Here is a 16,248-nt window from a genome sequence, read left to right on the forward strand (position 1 = left end):
TTCCTGCTCTTCAACCCTCCCAACCCTCTAATCATCGCTCTTTTTTCAGGAAACCGCACCCAGGTGCTGCCCCAGTGCAATGGCTCCCTGTCTGAACAAGCAGGGTCTGCAGCCTCAGAGGAGAGCGCCCCCTACTGCTCAGGTGAAGGTCCCACAGGACAGAAGACCATTTCATTCCCCAGGTCAACGCCTCATTGTCCCATTTCTCTCTCCTCAGATAGCAGACAACTCCGCCTGGTGGATGGGGGCGGTCCCTGCGCCGGGAGAGTGGAGATCCTTGACCAGGGCTCCTGGGGCACCATCTGTGATGACAACTGGGACCTGGACGATGCCCGCGTGGTGTGCAGGCACCTGGGCTGTGGACAAGCCCTCGGGGTCTGCTCACTTCGGGGCAGAATCAGGGCCCATCTGGCTGGACGACCTGAACTGCACAGGAAAGAAGTCCCACGTGTGGAGGTGCCCTTCCCGGGGCTGGGGGCGGCACGACTGCAGACACAAGGAGGACGCGGGGGTCATCTGCTCGGGTCAGCACTCCACACTGTCCACCGACTAGGGGAGGGGAGGGCCCAGGAGGACGGGGGTCTGATCCCTGAGGGAGAGATGCTGAAAGCATCAGAGAAGGAGGCTTCCTCCCATAGAACCTGTCTTTCCAGCAGATGTGAAGACGAGGTGCTTTCACTGCCTCCTGCAGCAGCTGAGATTCTGGTCCTTTCTCCTCAGTAGTGTTTGCTGGCAGAGCCTTTTCTCAGTTTTCCTTGAAATCAGGGCTCACTCTTCTGGTACATATGGTAGAGAAGTCTTAAAGCCAAGGTGCTAGTTTTTTTGTTTTGTATCAAATTTCCACATAGTTAATGGTTTAAAACAACACATGTACTTCCTTACACTTCTGTAGCTTAGATGTCCAGCAGGAATCTCACAGGATGGGGATCAAGGTTTCAGTAGAGTCACATCACCTCTCAGCCTCTGGGAAATAATCTGTTTCTTGTCTTTTCAAGCTTCTAAAAACTGCCTGCCTGCTTTTGTTCATAACCTGCTTCTGTTCATCATCAGACCAGCAACACTCCACATCTCTAACTGTTATATTCACATCTCCCTCTAACCAGAACGAGGAAAAGTATTCCACTCTAAAGGATAGTGAGTCTAAGATTGTGATTAGATTGTGCTCAGGTGGTTAATCCATCATATTTCAGGGTAATCTCAAGGTCCTTACCTTTATCACATCTGTAAAGTCCCCTTTGCCAGATAAGGAAGCAGTCACAGGTCCATTATTCTATCTGCCTCCACACTGTCCACATCACACCCCTTTCATACACTCTTTTTGATGTTTTGTCAGGAAGCAGGTATCAGCTTCCACTCCCTGAAGGTGTCCAGGTTGGTCTTCCTCTCAGTTCATATCCACTACATCATGGTGGTAGAAATATTTAGAAAGACAGACACAGATGGACAAAGTCAGATAAAAAGGAGACAGATTTCACTCTGGTCATCTAGTGGATTTGCTTCCTCAGCTGAGTCAGAGATGAGTGTTCACAATTCTGGGGAGAGAGGAAAACCCAGAGCACTGAGTGGGGTGCTCACTGTGTCCCATCTCCTCCCTTTCAATCTCAGAGTTCCTGGCCCTCAGGATGGTGAACGAGGACCAGCAGTGTGCTGGGTGGCTGGAAGTTTTCTACAACGGGACCTGGGGCAGTGTCTGCCGCAGCCCCATGGAAGACATCACTGTGTCCGTGATCTGCAGACAGCTTGGCTGTGGGACAGTGGAACCCTCAACTCTTCTGTTAGTCTCAGGGAAGGTTCTAGACCCCAGTGGGTAGATTTAATCCAATGTCGGAAAACTGATACCTCTCTCTGGCAGTGTCCTTCTGACCCTTGGAAATACAGTTCCTGCTCTCCAAAGGAGGAAGCCTACATCTCATGTGCAGGTGACTTACTATCTGTTTCTGTGTCTGTCCCAACCCTGTAGGATAGTATTGAGATTTGATATTTTAAAATCTAAGTGATACGTTTAAATTGAGTTTCTAAAATGATGGAGCTAATTTAATCCACATGTTCCAAACTTGCTTTATTAAAAGTTTTTAATTGATATAATTGTTTGCTGTGTACAACATAATGCTTATATATTGATAAATGATCACTAGAGTAAGTCTAGTTATATCCATAACCATATATATATAGTTAAATATTTTTCTTATATGATGAGGATGTTTAAGATGTATTTTCTCATCATCTTTCAAATAGACAGTATGGTATTCACTATAGTCACCATGCTGTATGTTATATCTCTTCACCTATTAATTTTACAACTCAAGTTTATACCTTTTGACTACATTTGCCACACCAAATTCCCCACCTCTGGCAGCCACCAACTACTCACATCTCTGAACTTGCTTTTTGTTTTAAGATTACACATATAAATGAGATTTTATGGTATTTTTCTTTCTCTGTCTGATTTGTTTCACCTAGCATAATGCCCTCAAGGTCCATCCTTGTTGAAACTGGCAAAATTTCTCCTTTTTTATGGGTGGATATATGTCTATATTACATTTTCTTTATCCATTCATCCATCAGTGAAGACTTACCTTGTTTGGCTCTTGTATATATTGCTATAAAATACTAAAAAGTAATGCTGTTAAAGTGCTGCAGTCAATATATCAGCAAATTTGGAAAATTCATCAGTGGCCACAGGACTGGAGAAGGTCAATTTTCATTCCAATCCTGAAGAAGGGCAGTGCCAAAGAATGTTCAAACTACTGCACAGTTGTGCTCATTTCACATGCTAGCAAGGTTATGCTCAAAGTCTTTCAAGCTAGGTTTCAGCAATAAGTGAACTGAGAACTTCCAAGATGTACAAGCTGGGTTTAGAAAAGGCAGAGGAACCAGAGATCAAATTGCCAACATTTGTTGGATCATAGAGTAAGCAAGAGAATTCCAGAAAAATATCTGCTTCATTGACTAGACTAAAGCCTTTGACTATGTGGATCACAACAAACTGTGGAAAATTCACCAGACCACCTTACCTACCTCCTGAGAAACCTGTATGCAGGTCAGGAAGCAACAGTTGAAACTGAATATAAACAACTGACTTGTTCAAAATTGGGAAAGGAATTCGTCAAGGCTGTATATTGTCACCCTGTTTATTTAAATTATATGTAGAATACATCATGGGAAATGCCAGGCTGAATGAATCACAAGCTGGAATCAAGATTGCCGTGAGAGATATCAACAACCTCAGATATGCAGATGATACTACTCTATTGGAAGAAAGAGAAGAGGAACTAAAGAGCTTCTTTTTGAGGGTGAAAGAGGAGAGTGAAAAAGTTGGCATAAAGCTCAACATTCAACATTCTAAAAATTAAGATCATGGCATCTGGCCCCATCACTTCATGGCAAATAAAAAGGGAGAAAGTGGATACAGACAGATTTTCTTTTCTTGGGCTCCAAAATCACTGCTGGTGGTGATGGTAGCCATGAGATTAAAAGAGGCTCGCTCCCTGGAAGGAAAGCTATGACACACCTACACAGAGTATTAAAAAGCAGAGACATCACTTTGCTGACAAAGGTCCATATAGTCAAAGTTATGTTTATTTCAGTAGTCATGTATGGATGTGAGAGTTGGATTATAAAGAAGCTGAGTGCCAAAGAGTTGATGCTTTTGAATTGTGGTGCTTGGATGCCACAAATGAATTGCGAGTCCCTTGGACAGCAAGGAGATCCAACCAGTCCATTCAGGAAATCAACTCTGAATATTCATTGGAAGGACTGATGCTGAAGCTGAAGCTCCAGTACTTCTGCCACCTGATGAGAAGAGCTGACTCATTGGAAAATACCCCGATGCTGAGAAAGACTGAAGGCAAAAGGAGAAGTGGGCCACGGAGGATGAGATAGTTAGCATCACCAATTCAGTGGACATGAATTTGAGCAAACTTTGGGAGATAGTGAAGGACAGAAGAACCTGGCATGCTGCACTCCATGGGGTTGCAAAAAGTCAGACACAACCTAGCAACCGAACAAATATTGCTGCATTGAACATTGGGTTTTCAAGTTAGTGTTTCCTTCAGCCCCAAATGCCCCAAAGTGAAATTGCTAAATCGTATGGCAATTCTATTTTTAATTTTTGATGCACCTCAATACTTTTTCCATAGGGGCTGCATCAACTTACATTCCCTCTAATTGTGCAAAAGCTTTCCTGTCTCTTCACATTCTCCTTAACTCCTGTTCTTTCTTCTTTTTGATAAAAGCCTTTCTAGAGGATATGAGGTGATATCTCATTGTGGTTTTGATTTGTATGTTCTGATGATTAGTAGTGTTGAGCACATTTTCATGTACCTATTGTCAAGTTGTATGTATTCTTTAAAAAAATATTTATCAGTTTCTCTGCCCATTGTTTGAAAGTTGTATTGTTTGATTTTTGCTACTGAGTTGTGTGAGTTCCTTGCATATTTAGGATAATAATCTTTATCAGAAATATAATATGTAAATATTTTCTCCAGTTCCATAGGTTGCTTTTTCATTTTGGTGATGGTTTCCTTAATTGGGCAGAAGCTTTGTAGCCTTATGTGGTCCCAAATGCTTGTTTTTACTCTTGTTCCCTTTGATTTTGGTGTCAAATCCAAAAAATCCTCATGAAGACTGATGTCAACGATTTTATTTTCTGTTTTTTCCTGTAGAAATTTTATGGCTTCAGGACTTGTGATCAAGTCTTTAATCTACTTTGAGTTGATTTTTGTGTGGTGTAAGATAGTGGTTCAGTTTCATTCTTTTGCATGCGGCTGTCCAGTTTTCCCAATGCCATTTACTGAAAAAACTGTCCTTTCCTCATTGTATCTTCTTGGCTTCTTTGTCAAAAATTAATTGACCATACAAATATGGGTTTATTTCTGGGCTCTCTATTCTGTTCCATTGATCTCTGTGTCCATTTTTATACCAACAACATACTGTTTTGATTAATATAGCTTTGTAATATAGTTTGAAAACAGGAAGTATGACACTTCCAGCTTTATTACTCTTTCTCAAGATTGCTTTGGTATCCAGCGTCTTTTGTGGTTCCATGCAAATTTTAGGATTGTTTGTCTGTATCTGTGAAAATTTCCATTGACATTTTGGTAAGGATTGCAGTGAATCTGTAGATTGCTTTGGGTAGTATGGGCATGTTAATAATATTAGATCTTCCACTCCACGAGCACAGAATATCTTTCCATTTACTTGAGTCATCTTCAGTATCTTTCATCAGTATCTAATAGTTTTCAGTGTACAGGTCTTTCACCTCCTTGGTTAAATTTATTCCTAGATATTTTATTCATTTTCATGCAAATGTAAATAGAATTGTTTTCTCAGTTTCTCCTCATGGCAGTTTGTTGTTAGTGCATAGAAATGCAACTGATTTTTGTATATAGATTTTTCATTCTACAACTTTACTGAGTGTATTAGTTCTCATATTTTTGGTGAAGTCTTTAGGGTTTTCTATATATAGTATCATGTAAGGGAGTCTCCTTTCTCATGACTCTGATGGTAAAGAATCCATCTGCAATGCAAGAGACCCGGGTTTGATCCCTGGGTTGGGAAGGTCCCCTGGAGGAGGGAATGGCAATCCACTCCAGTATTCTTGCCTGGAGAATCCCGATGGGCAGAGGAGCCTGGCAGGCTGCAGTCCTTGGGGTTGTGAAGAGTCAGACATGACTGAGCGACTAACACTTTCACTTTTCAATGTGAAAATAGTGTCAGTTTTGCCTCTTCCTTTCAGATTTGGTTGTCTTGATTTTCTTTTTATTGCCTGATGGATCTGGATAGGACTACCAAAACTAAGTTGAATAAAAGTGGTGAGAGTAGATAATTTTGTCTTGTGTCTGATTTCAGAGGGAAAGCTTTTGTTTTTTTACAGTCAAATATGATGTTAGCTGTGAACTTCTCATATGTCCTTAATTATATTGAGATGCAATCCTTCTATAACTACTTTGTAAAAGAGTTTTTATCATAAATGGATTTTGAATTTGTCAACATTTTTTCTTCATCCTTTGAGATATGACTTTTACCTTCATTTTCTTTATTTGGTGTATCACATTGATTAATTTATGAATGTTGAATTATCTTTGCATCCTTGGAACAAACATCACTTGATCATGGTGTATGATTCTTTTAGTGTATTCTCAAATTCAGTTTTCTAATATTTTGTTGAGGATTCTTGCACCTGTATTTATCAGAGTATTAGCCTGTAATTTTATTTTCTTGTGGTGTCCTTATCTAGTTTTGGTATCAGAATAATGTTGGCCTCATAAAATGAGTTTGGAAGTGTTTCTTTCTTCTGTTTTTAGAAGAGTTTGAGAAGGCCCCACCACTAAATATTGTTACATTGGGAACTGGGATTTTGAAAATAAATGTTGAATGAAATAAATAAATGTTGGGGAGGGCGACAAATAGTTAAACCATAGCACCTTACTTCCTTCAACATTTCTCTCTCTGTTTTTCTCTCTCCTTCCCTCCCCCTCCACATACACAAACACATACCCCCCATTCAGGTACACCTTGAATGGTACGCTGAATGTTGCCTGAAACCCACAGCTAAGACTGTGGCAAGAGATATTTCAAAAGCAGAGGCTCACTCCCTTCCTTGCCTCTTTTTTCATCTCTTTGTCTTTTCCATTTGAGGCCAAAGAGGCATTAAACTATTAGACCTTTCATTGATGATATTTTTCCTATAATTAAACACTGAGAATTGAGAGGTGGTAAAGTCTTTGACCATGAAAATGAGCAACCTGCTCACAAAGGTCCTGCCATCATTTTCTCAGAGGTTCTCTGCATAGAGTGGGTATGAGGTTTGATAGGATGATCTGGAAAGAATATACAAATTTTGATACTTTATGACAGGTACTATTTACCCTTCTGGTTTTTTGTGTTGCTTTGAATTTGTATTTATTTCTCTCAGCTTCAATTCTTTTATATATACTTTTCAGTCTTTTGTTTGTTATTTCCGCATCTTCTCAATACAAATTTTTCTCAGCAGGTTTTTTTTTTTTTTTTTTTTACTCTATTGCAAAAATTTCTGCCTTACTCAGTGTGTACATATATGTGTACATATATCTTCTTAGAATTCTACTAAGTCTTTCCTGTATATTTCTTTTTGAAGAGATTCCTAACCAACACTATGGGCTTTTCTGGTGGCTCAGACAGCAAAGAAACTACCTGCAGTGCAGGAGACCTGGGTTCGATTTCTGGATAGGGAAGATCCAGTGGAGAAAGGAATAGCAATCTACTCCAGTATTCTTGCCTGGAAAATCCTATGGACAGTGTAGCCTGGTGGGCTGCATTCCATAGGTCACAAACAGTCAGACACGACTGAGCGACTAACACACACACACACAACCAACACTGCATTGTAGATCAATTATCTTCCAATTAAAAATAAATTTAAAAAAGCGTTTCCTTTTACAACAGTAGTCTTCACTTGCCCACTTGTCACACTGAATAGTAGGTAAGAGTAGCTTATAATCTATCTAATAATTTTCCATTAAAATTACGTATGTGAGATTTTGAGTATAAATTAACTCTGTGCTTCTGGACTGATTATTTTTAATATGAGCTATTATCATAGACTATTACCATGCACTTATATTTGGTTACTATTTCACTGATTAGTGTGAATTTAAAGTTTTATTTTACTGAATTTTATTCATCCATTCATTCAATAACTATGAAGCCCTTATCTAGGCATTTAGAAAAGGTTTTCCATACATATTTGTTGAATGAGTGCATACAATGTGCAGGCACTGTCCTAATAGCAGAAACATGGCACATATAAGATATACAAGGTCCTTCTTCTAATGGAACTTTCATTAAGAGTTTGGCCACCTCATGCGAAGAGTTGACTCATTGGAAAAGACTCTGATGCTGGGAGGGATTGGGGGCAGGAGGAGAAGGGGGTGACAGAGGATGAGATGGCTGGATGGCATCACTGACTCGATGGACATGAGTCTGAGTGAACTCCGGGAGTTGGTGATGGACAGGGAGGCCTGGTGTGCTGCGATTCATGGGGTCGCAAAGAGTCGGACACGACTGAGGACTGAACTGAACTGAACTGATGTGTACATTTGTAGATGTCCATGTTTATATTTGCTGTGGGATGTGAAGACTGATAAACAAGTAAATATTTAAGTAATTTCAGCTGTGATCAGATGCAGTGAAAGTTTCAGCCCAGGAGTTAATGAATGAGCCTGTGTTTTCATGTGTCATTTGCACTGAGCCATGGACCTTAGATAATCTTATTTGGGGACAAGATCACCCCCAGCTGTCCCTGATCCACTGTTTCCCCGTTGTGTGCAGGAAGAAGACCCAAGAGCTGTCCAACTGCTGCCCCCTGCACAGGTATGTCAGCCCCTCCCCCTCCCCTGTGGCTCCCAGGGGCTCCTTCCTCCCACCAGGGCAGTCACAGGAGGGGCTGCTGCCTTTTCAGACAGAGAGAAGCTCCGGCTCAGGGGAGGAGACAGCAAGTGCTCAGGGCGGGTGGAGGTCTGGCACAGTGGCCTCTGGGGCACCGTGTGTGATGACTCCTGGAGCCTGGCAGAGGCCGAGGTGGTGTGTTAGCAGCTGGGCTGTGGCCAGGCCCTGGAAGCTGTGCAGGCCGCGGCATTTGGTCCTGGAAATGCGAGCATCTGGCTGGATGAGGTGCGGTGCGGGGGCCGGGAGTCCTCCCTGTGGAACTGTGCTGCGGAGCCCTGGGGTCAGAGTGACTGCAAGCACGAGGAGGATGCTGGTGTGAGGTGCTCTGGTGAGTGAGGCGCTCGGGGTCCACCCTGGGTGAGCTGGGGCAGCGCAAGGACAGTGGGCTGGGCCGGCGGTGGTGGGGAGTTTGTATTCAGACAGTGTCCAGGTCCTGGGGCTCTCATCTAGGACGGGGGAGCTGGGAGGACGGGACACTGGTGTTGTGGAGACTGAGGTCTGATTTCAGGCTCAGGAGGGAAAAATGGGTTTGCCCTGCTTTCTGGCCAATTTCTTTTCCTCATACTGCTGTTTTTCTCTTTAGGTGTAAGGAAAACATTGCCCCCAACTGCCGCAGGTACTGTGAACACCCATGGGCAGGAGAGAATACTCAGGTCTGGGGACCTGTTCTGTGGGCCCTCTGACAGCTCAGGAGAGGAAAGAGCCTGAGGAGCCCTGGCTGTTGGGGAGGAGCCTGGGGCATTATGTTGGGGAACTCCTCTGCCTTGGTTCCTGGGGCCGCATTTTTCTCATGACTGGGGTCCAAGGGAGACTGGTTCCTGTGTTGCAGAATCTAAGGTTCTCCCACCTGCCCCTGAGTGTTGCTCCTCATCATTGAGGTGCGGGTCCCAGGACCGTTTGATGCTCTGTCTCCTGAAGCCCAAGGAGAAGAGATGAGCCGGGTCCTCAGAGGCTGTCTCGGCAGGGCAGCTCCCTGACAATCCCCGGCTCTGCCTCGGGGCCACACTGGCCGGAGTGGAGTTGACGCATCTCAGGATGAGACCTGGGGGAGCCAGGTCACTGTCAGTGCACTTGTGCCTGAGGCTGGGACGCCACTGTCTGGAGCCCCTGGAAATGCTGGCACAGGGGGTTTCTCTGTGCCAAGGACCTTCTCCCACCCCTGTTGCCTTGTTCTCTTTAGGGTCCAGACCAGTGTCAAGTCCTCTCCCTGGCATCTTCTCCTTGCCTGGGGTCCTCTGCCTCATCCTGGGGTCCCTTCTCTTCCTGGTCCTCATCATCCTGGTGACTCAGGTGTTCAGATGGAGAGCAGAGTGCAGAGGTGGGCTGCAGGGGGAACCAGTGACCAGGGAGAATGTGTGGCAGCAGGAGATGGGGCAGGTGTGAGGAGGAGAACCTAGGCCAGGTCTCTGTTGTGAGTCTGAAGAACTCCATGCGCTCCATGCTGCGCTCTAAGGGGTGAGTAGACAGAGGTTCTTAGGACTGGGGTGTGAACTTTTATAAGTCATAGCCTCTCCTATGAGACCAGAGAGTCGGGGCTGAGCTGTGAATTCAGGTCAGACGAGGAAAGAAGGTGCTGACATGGTGCACGGGGTGGGAGATGCTCCTGAGGTCCAGGCAGCCTCTGTGTGAACATCAGGGAGATAAAGGGTGGGCCTGCTGGACCAGGGTGTCTGGGGCAGCATCTGACCTGCTTGGGGATCTCTCAGCCTTATCCAGCTATGAAGATGCTCTTGCTGAAGCCATGTATGAGGAGCTTGATCACCTTGTGACTCAGAAGGAGGGTCTTCTTGGCAGCCCAGGTGGGTGTCTCTGTCTGCCCTCCTGGGACCTCTGGTTGTCACACCCACTGGGTGTGTGCATTTTCTCAGCATCTGCAGACCCCACACATTCCCCAGGCTCACAGAGGCAGCTCTCCAAAGTGGCAGGATGGCCTCTTACAGCCCCGTGAGCCCCAGCCTCTGTCTACACTGCAAGAGCCAGACCCATCCCTTCTCAGCCTGAACACTGGTCCCGTGGGTGTGGGAGGGTCATTCTGTGTGTTGTGTGATGTTTGTCTCCACTTTAGGCTTCCTGTCAGATGGTGAGGACAAAATTGACTCCAGATCTGCTCCAGGTAATAGAGGTGGACCTGCTTCAGCTGAGTGTTGCAGAGGAGAGTTTCCCTCCTCACAGAGAGGAGATGTAAGGGAAGTCTTCCTCTACAGTCTTCCTTGAATGGACCAGAGGGATCCCTTGTGTCCGGATCTGGTCTGTCCTTCTCCTTCTCTGGCTATTCTGTGATGTTGCACATTTGGGGCTGGGCTCTCTGTGTTCAGAATCACAAGTGACACATGCTGGTTTTAAAAATAACATCTGTAAAGCACAGTTTGTCAAAGTATTTAATAATGCTCAAAGGTGGGAGAGTTGCTTTGACATATATATTTTCAGTCAGGAAATATTAAGATATGTAAAATCATGTTTTGGTTTATGGACACATCAAAATGAAACATGGTCTCAGATAAAAAAATCATTTGAAACAAGGAGTGACTGGTGCCTCTATTTAGCAGCTCAGAAACTCTGGGTCAGAAGGGATCTTAGGTATTTCCCAGATCAACCCACTTACTGTGGTTTCATCTGATCCCTGCTCTGCCCTCAGAAGCCCCAGATCAAAGGACTGATGCCCCTGGTGAGGATTATGATGATGCTGAAGAAGTACCAGTGTCTGGGGCTCCTCCTGCCTCTCAGGGGAGCAGGGAGGAAGGGCTCCCAAAGAAAGAAGATGGGATGAGGTCTCAGACAGGTGAGTGGGGATTAGCTGATCCCCTGTAATCTTTGGTCTCTGTCCAGGAAAGGGTGAATTTGAGCTCCTCAATGCCAAACCTTTCTACAGTTTCAAAACATGGGTAATCTCATGCATTTGATGGGCTTCCCTGGTGGCTCAGATGGTAAAGAATCTGCCTGCAATGCAGTAGACTGGGGTTTGATCCCTCGAGCAAGAAGATCCCCTGGAGAAGGGAATGGCTACCCACTCCAGTATTCTTGCCTGGAGAATCCCATGGATAGAGGAGCCTGGCAGGCTACAGTTCATAGGGATGCAAAGAGTCAGACACAACTGAATAACTAGCACTTCACTGCCTGGAGGCAGGTCTTCTCAGAGCTCCTGTGTGAGCACAGGTCTCCTGTGATGCAGGGTTTCCACATGAGCTGAGGCCCCAGAGAGTAAATGGACTGGACCTGGGAGGACAGCTGGGATCCATCCTCACTGTAGCTGATATGAAATAGTCTGAGCCTCCCTGCCCACCCCTGGGTCCCAGGGATGCTTTTTCATCACCACTTGCTTAACTAGCTTCCTCCTCACTGTCTGGCCCCCTTGTCTCTGTTCTAAATCATACCTCTCTTTCCTCTTTCAGGCTCTTCTCTAAACATCTTTACAGAGGAAGCTGATCCTGGGGAAGGAGGAGAGAGCCCCTGGCTGCTCCAGGGGGAGAAAGGGGACCCTGGGTATGATGATGTTGAACTAAGTGCCCTGGGAGCATCCACAGTGACTTTTCCATGATGTTGTATTAAATACAAGATCATGCCACAGATATTCTAATTGCCTGTATCTCAATAGAATAGTGCTGACCTCTGTGTTATATGGAAATTGCTCAAAATGAAATATTCTGAATAAAGTAAATTTTTTTTTTGCTTTGTTAATAATTACCACATTCCATGTCAAATGCTTTTAGAGGATTGGTCCTCAAACACCATTTTCCTCAAAGGAAATACACGATGAGTGCACTGCCCTGTTTTCTCACCTTCTTCAAAGGCTAATGAGGGCATGAATTTGTTCGAGATCACAGATGCTCCAGGTCACTCTGGCTTAGAAAAAGTATCTAAACTTGGTCCACATTCACACCCTCCTTCCTAGCAAGATGACTTTGTTGGCCAAAAAGTATAGTCAGAACCTGGTAGAGTTATTTTATTTGGTGGGAATGCTTAAGACTTGAAGCCCTGGAGATATAGCATCTCAGTAGCTCTGAGAAAACTGCTCCAAAGAGGCAGCAGGAGTAGTCAGGCTGTATACAAGTTTGCAGCAAAGGGGGCAGGGAATCTGAACATCAAAGATCAGGTACCAAGTTAAGGAATGTAGCGTTCTATGTATGGGAAGATGCAAGCCTCTGGTCTCACTGGATTCATTCCTTTCATATGCAGCTCAGCTATCTGGGGCCAACCCTGTTTCCCTGTTCACCTTAAGAAGCAGCAGATGGCTGCTTCTTGCATCCCCCAGCTCCTCAGCCGTCACCATGGGGGGTGGCAGTATCCCCTGGACCAGTTTTGGGAGCCCTCCTTCACAACTGGAGACCAGAAATCATTGATGGCTGTGACATTTCTTGTTTATTGATATGGCAGGAGATATTTTCATTTCGCAAACTCAGGGAAAAAACTCAATCCTGAACATTCCTGTATGTTCTTCCCTGAAATGTCACATCACCTGTTTTTAACCTATTCTTGGGCACCAGACTTGGGTGTGGGTTTCAAAGCAGGAATTTGCTGGTGGGAGAGAATGGATACAGCTTTCCTTATCCTGCTTAAGTGTTCATGGGTCAATTAAAACTCTAACTCTAGGTAACTACCTCTGCCTTTTCATCTCTCATTCCCTAGGTTAATTTATCTGTTTATTCCTCAAGCAGATATAGTTTCCTCCTTGCTCTTCTCCCATGTCTAGTTGGTTATCAAATCCTTATGAATCCATTCTTCCCATCCCTGCCTACTATTTCTTCAGAACATTGTCATTTCTTGTCTGTCCAATTAGCTATCCTTCTGAGCAAATTATATCAGCTCATATCTCTCTCTAGTTGATGGATGGCAAATTTGTGCTCACCCACACCCTGCATCCACGTGGGGCAAGAGGGCAAGAAAGTGAGACCTAGACAGAGGGGATCCAGAAGAAGGGATAGATGTGAAAATCAGGTACCTTTGTCTATTTACATTTCAAAGATGTGGATGGAGGGGTCTGATATGACTGAATTCTTAAAGGAAGTATTTCAGACTAATGGGCTCCTCTGAAGACATACTGTTTCAATGTTTCTTTAATATGGTTACTACTGAAAAAGTAAACGTGATCCTGCTGTGATTCTTCAGGGTAGAGAGAGCTGTCATGTAGGAGTGGCCAAGTAAAGATTACATTTCACAACACCCCCCTCCCCCCCAATTCCACTGTGGACATGTGGAGAGGCTGCTGAACTAATCTAAGACCTGAGAGTGATGGCCTGGTTGTGAGTTGAACCCACCCAGTTCCTGGCGGATGGCTCTGCATGGTGTCCAGGGCTCCGACCTACAGTCACGCTTGCAGTCTTCATAGTTCTAGGCTGTGCTTGGGGATGGGAAGATGCCCAGGACTTCTCCCAGGGCAGCTCACATGGCTATTCACCACTGGGAAGTGATGAAATAAATGACATATGATGAAAGAAATAAAGTATACCCACCAAGAAGCTCAGGGAGCTCCAAAAAATGCAGATAAACAATCAAATCCAGGGAAAGAATATGTGAACAAAATAAGATTAAAAAATTATTTATTATTATTATTGTTTTCAATTTTTGGCTTCACTGGGTCTTTGTTGACACACATGGGCTTTCTCTAGTTGCGGCTTGCAGGCACTACTCTTCTTTGTGGACAGCAGGCCTCACTGTATGGGGGCTTCTCCTGTTGTGGAGCATAGGCTCTAGGTGCACAGGCTTCAGTACTTGTAGCATGCTGGCTCCTATTAGCACTTTGCGGGTCCTAGAGCACAGAGTAGTGGTGCACAGGCTCTGAGTTGCTCTGCAGAATAAATTCAGTTTTTTTTTTTTTTTCTGTACAGAGACTGAAATCATAAAAATGGAAGCAAACAGGGAGTTTGCTGATGGTTTAGTGGTTAGGATTCGATGCTTTCACTGCTGTGCTTGTATTCTATCCTGGTCAGGCAACTGTGCAATGAGGCAAAAAAAGAGATCCCTCAAGCTGTGCAATGAGGCACAAAAAGAGAAGGAACCAAACAGAAATTCTGTTGCTTAAGGTTACAATGAATGAAATGCAACAAAATAAAAAATGCTACAGAGAGCATCAGCAACAGCAGAAAAATCTTTGAGGCACAAGACAAGAAAATTGAAATTAGCCAGCCAGAGGACAAAGAAGCAAAAAGAATGAAAAGGTGTGAAAGAACCTGTGCGAACTTTGGGATAACATTCACAGTAACAACCTGCACATTATTGGAGTCCCAGAAGGAGGAGACAGGGATTGTACTTCAAGAAATAACACTAGATAAGTTACACATTTGATGAGACTTAGGCCTCCAAGTTCATGTAACTAATAGGTCACCCCTCAGAGTTCACTCAAAATGATCGTCTCCAAGACACATCATTTATAATCAAGACAAAGAGAGAATTTTAGAAGCATCAAGATAAAAGCAAATGCTCACAAAAAAGGAATTCCCTTAAGAATATCAGTGGACTTCTGAGAAGAAACCTGTCAAGCCAGGAGAGAAAGGGATTATATATTCAAACTGATGAAAGTAAACCTGCCAGCCAAGAATACTTTTTTTCAGGAAGGTTGTCTTTCAGAAATGAAGATGAGATAAAGACTTTCCCAAACAAACAACAGTTGAGGGAGTTCACCAACACAGGTTTGTCTTATAAGATTGCTGAAGGGAGTTCTTCAAGCTAAATGAAGGATGTTAATCATTATATGAAAGAAGTGAAATTTTACAACAGAGTTGTAAATGTAAATGTGTAATCCAATACAGAGTACTCTAACACTGAATATGGTAGTGTGTTAACCAGTTAGCTCTAGTCTAGGGGGAAGAATAAAATAACTATAGAGAAAAATATTTTGTTAGTGATATACAATATAAAGAGAGGTAAATTCTGACATCAAAAACAGAAAGTGTAGGGAGGGGATCAAAAGGTAGAGCTTTTTTATGTGACTGAAATTAATTTGTTATCAGTGTAATAGAGACTACTGTATCTATAAGATATTTTATGTGAACCATGTGGCAATAAAAATGTAAAAACCTACAGTAGATTCACGAAAAGTAAAGAGAAAAAAATCAAAGCACATCATTATCCAAAATCATCAGTTCACAGTTCTAACTGTTGTACAGAACAGTTGAGTTGTCCTGCTCTCTACAGCATCCTTTAAGATCAGCCCCAGAGGACTCTCCTTTCACAAAGTGAAAAACTAATTAGTCTGTCTGTTATATAAGCCAAAGAAATCTTTCTGCACCTCATCTCCTTCCTTATATCATATAGATGGTGCAGCTGTACTTTTTTAATTGCAAATTTTCATCCTGTGACATTCCTGTGTGGTTTTAATTGAAAAACTGCCAAATGATAAATCATCCCAATACCCTGTCTCCTCTAAGAAGACATGTGAGTGTGTTGTGGTTTGTCTTGTGTATCCTTAGAGAGAGAGATTTTCAGAGTTTGTTGTGATGTATCTGGTGGTGATATGCACCTTCTTTTTGAAAATCAAATTTTGAGAACTCTGCAGTCAAGGAGGAAAATACTTTTTGCAGCAAATGAAACTTAAACCTATGGGCTCTTCAGTTGCTTTCACATATAACCAGAGGACTAAAAAGTTTCCTTAGCCAGTGACTGTACCTTTTTGACTCCAAAGAACCTGCAGCTACTTCTGTGGCATTGGGCTTCAACGAGATGTTTTATCAATGGTGCTGTATAGAAGGAGAAGTTTTGAGACTACTGTAAAAATAAGACCGATAACTGGAAGCAGGAGGCTTAAGTCCAAACCCTGACTCCAGGGAACTCCTGACTCCAGGGAATATTAATTGACAGGAGCTCATCAAACGCCTCCATACCTACACT

At 43.6% G+C, this 16,248-nt stretch overlaps 1 protein-coding gene and 1 pseudogene across 1 annotated transcript in view; both read left to right on the forward strand.

The window, feature by feature from the left end:
* Positions 1 to 16,248, forward strand: part of LOC102402808 (antigen WC1.1) — a gene marked incomplete in the record, with an annotated part of 1,152,186 nt that overhangs the window by 900,872 nt on the left and 235,066 nt on the right.
* LOC102413844 lies at positions 1,523 to 9,201 on the forward strand (annotated as a pseudogene).

This window comes from Bubalus bubalis, chromosome 4 (genome assembly GCF_019923935.1).
Source record: "Bubalus bubalis isolate 160015118507 breed Murrah chromosome 4, NDDB_SH_1, whole genome shotgun sequence".
Classification (NCBI taxonomy): Eukaryota; Metazoa; Chordata; class Mammalia; order Artiodactyla; family Bovidae; genus Bubalus; species Bubalus bubalis.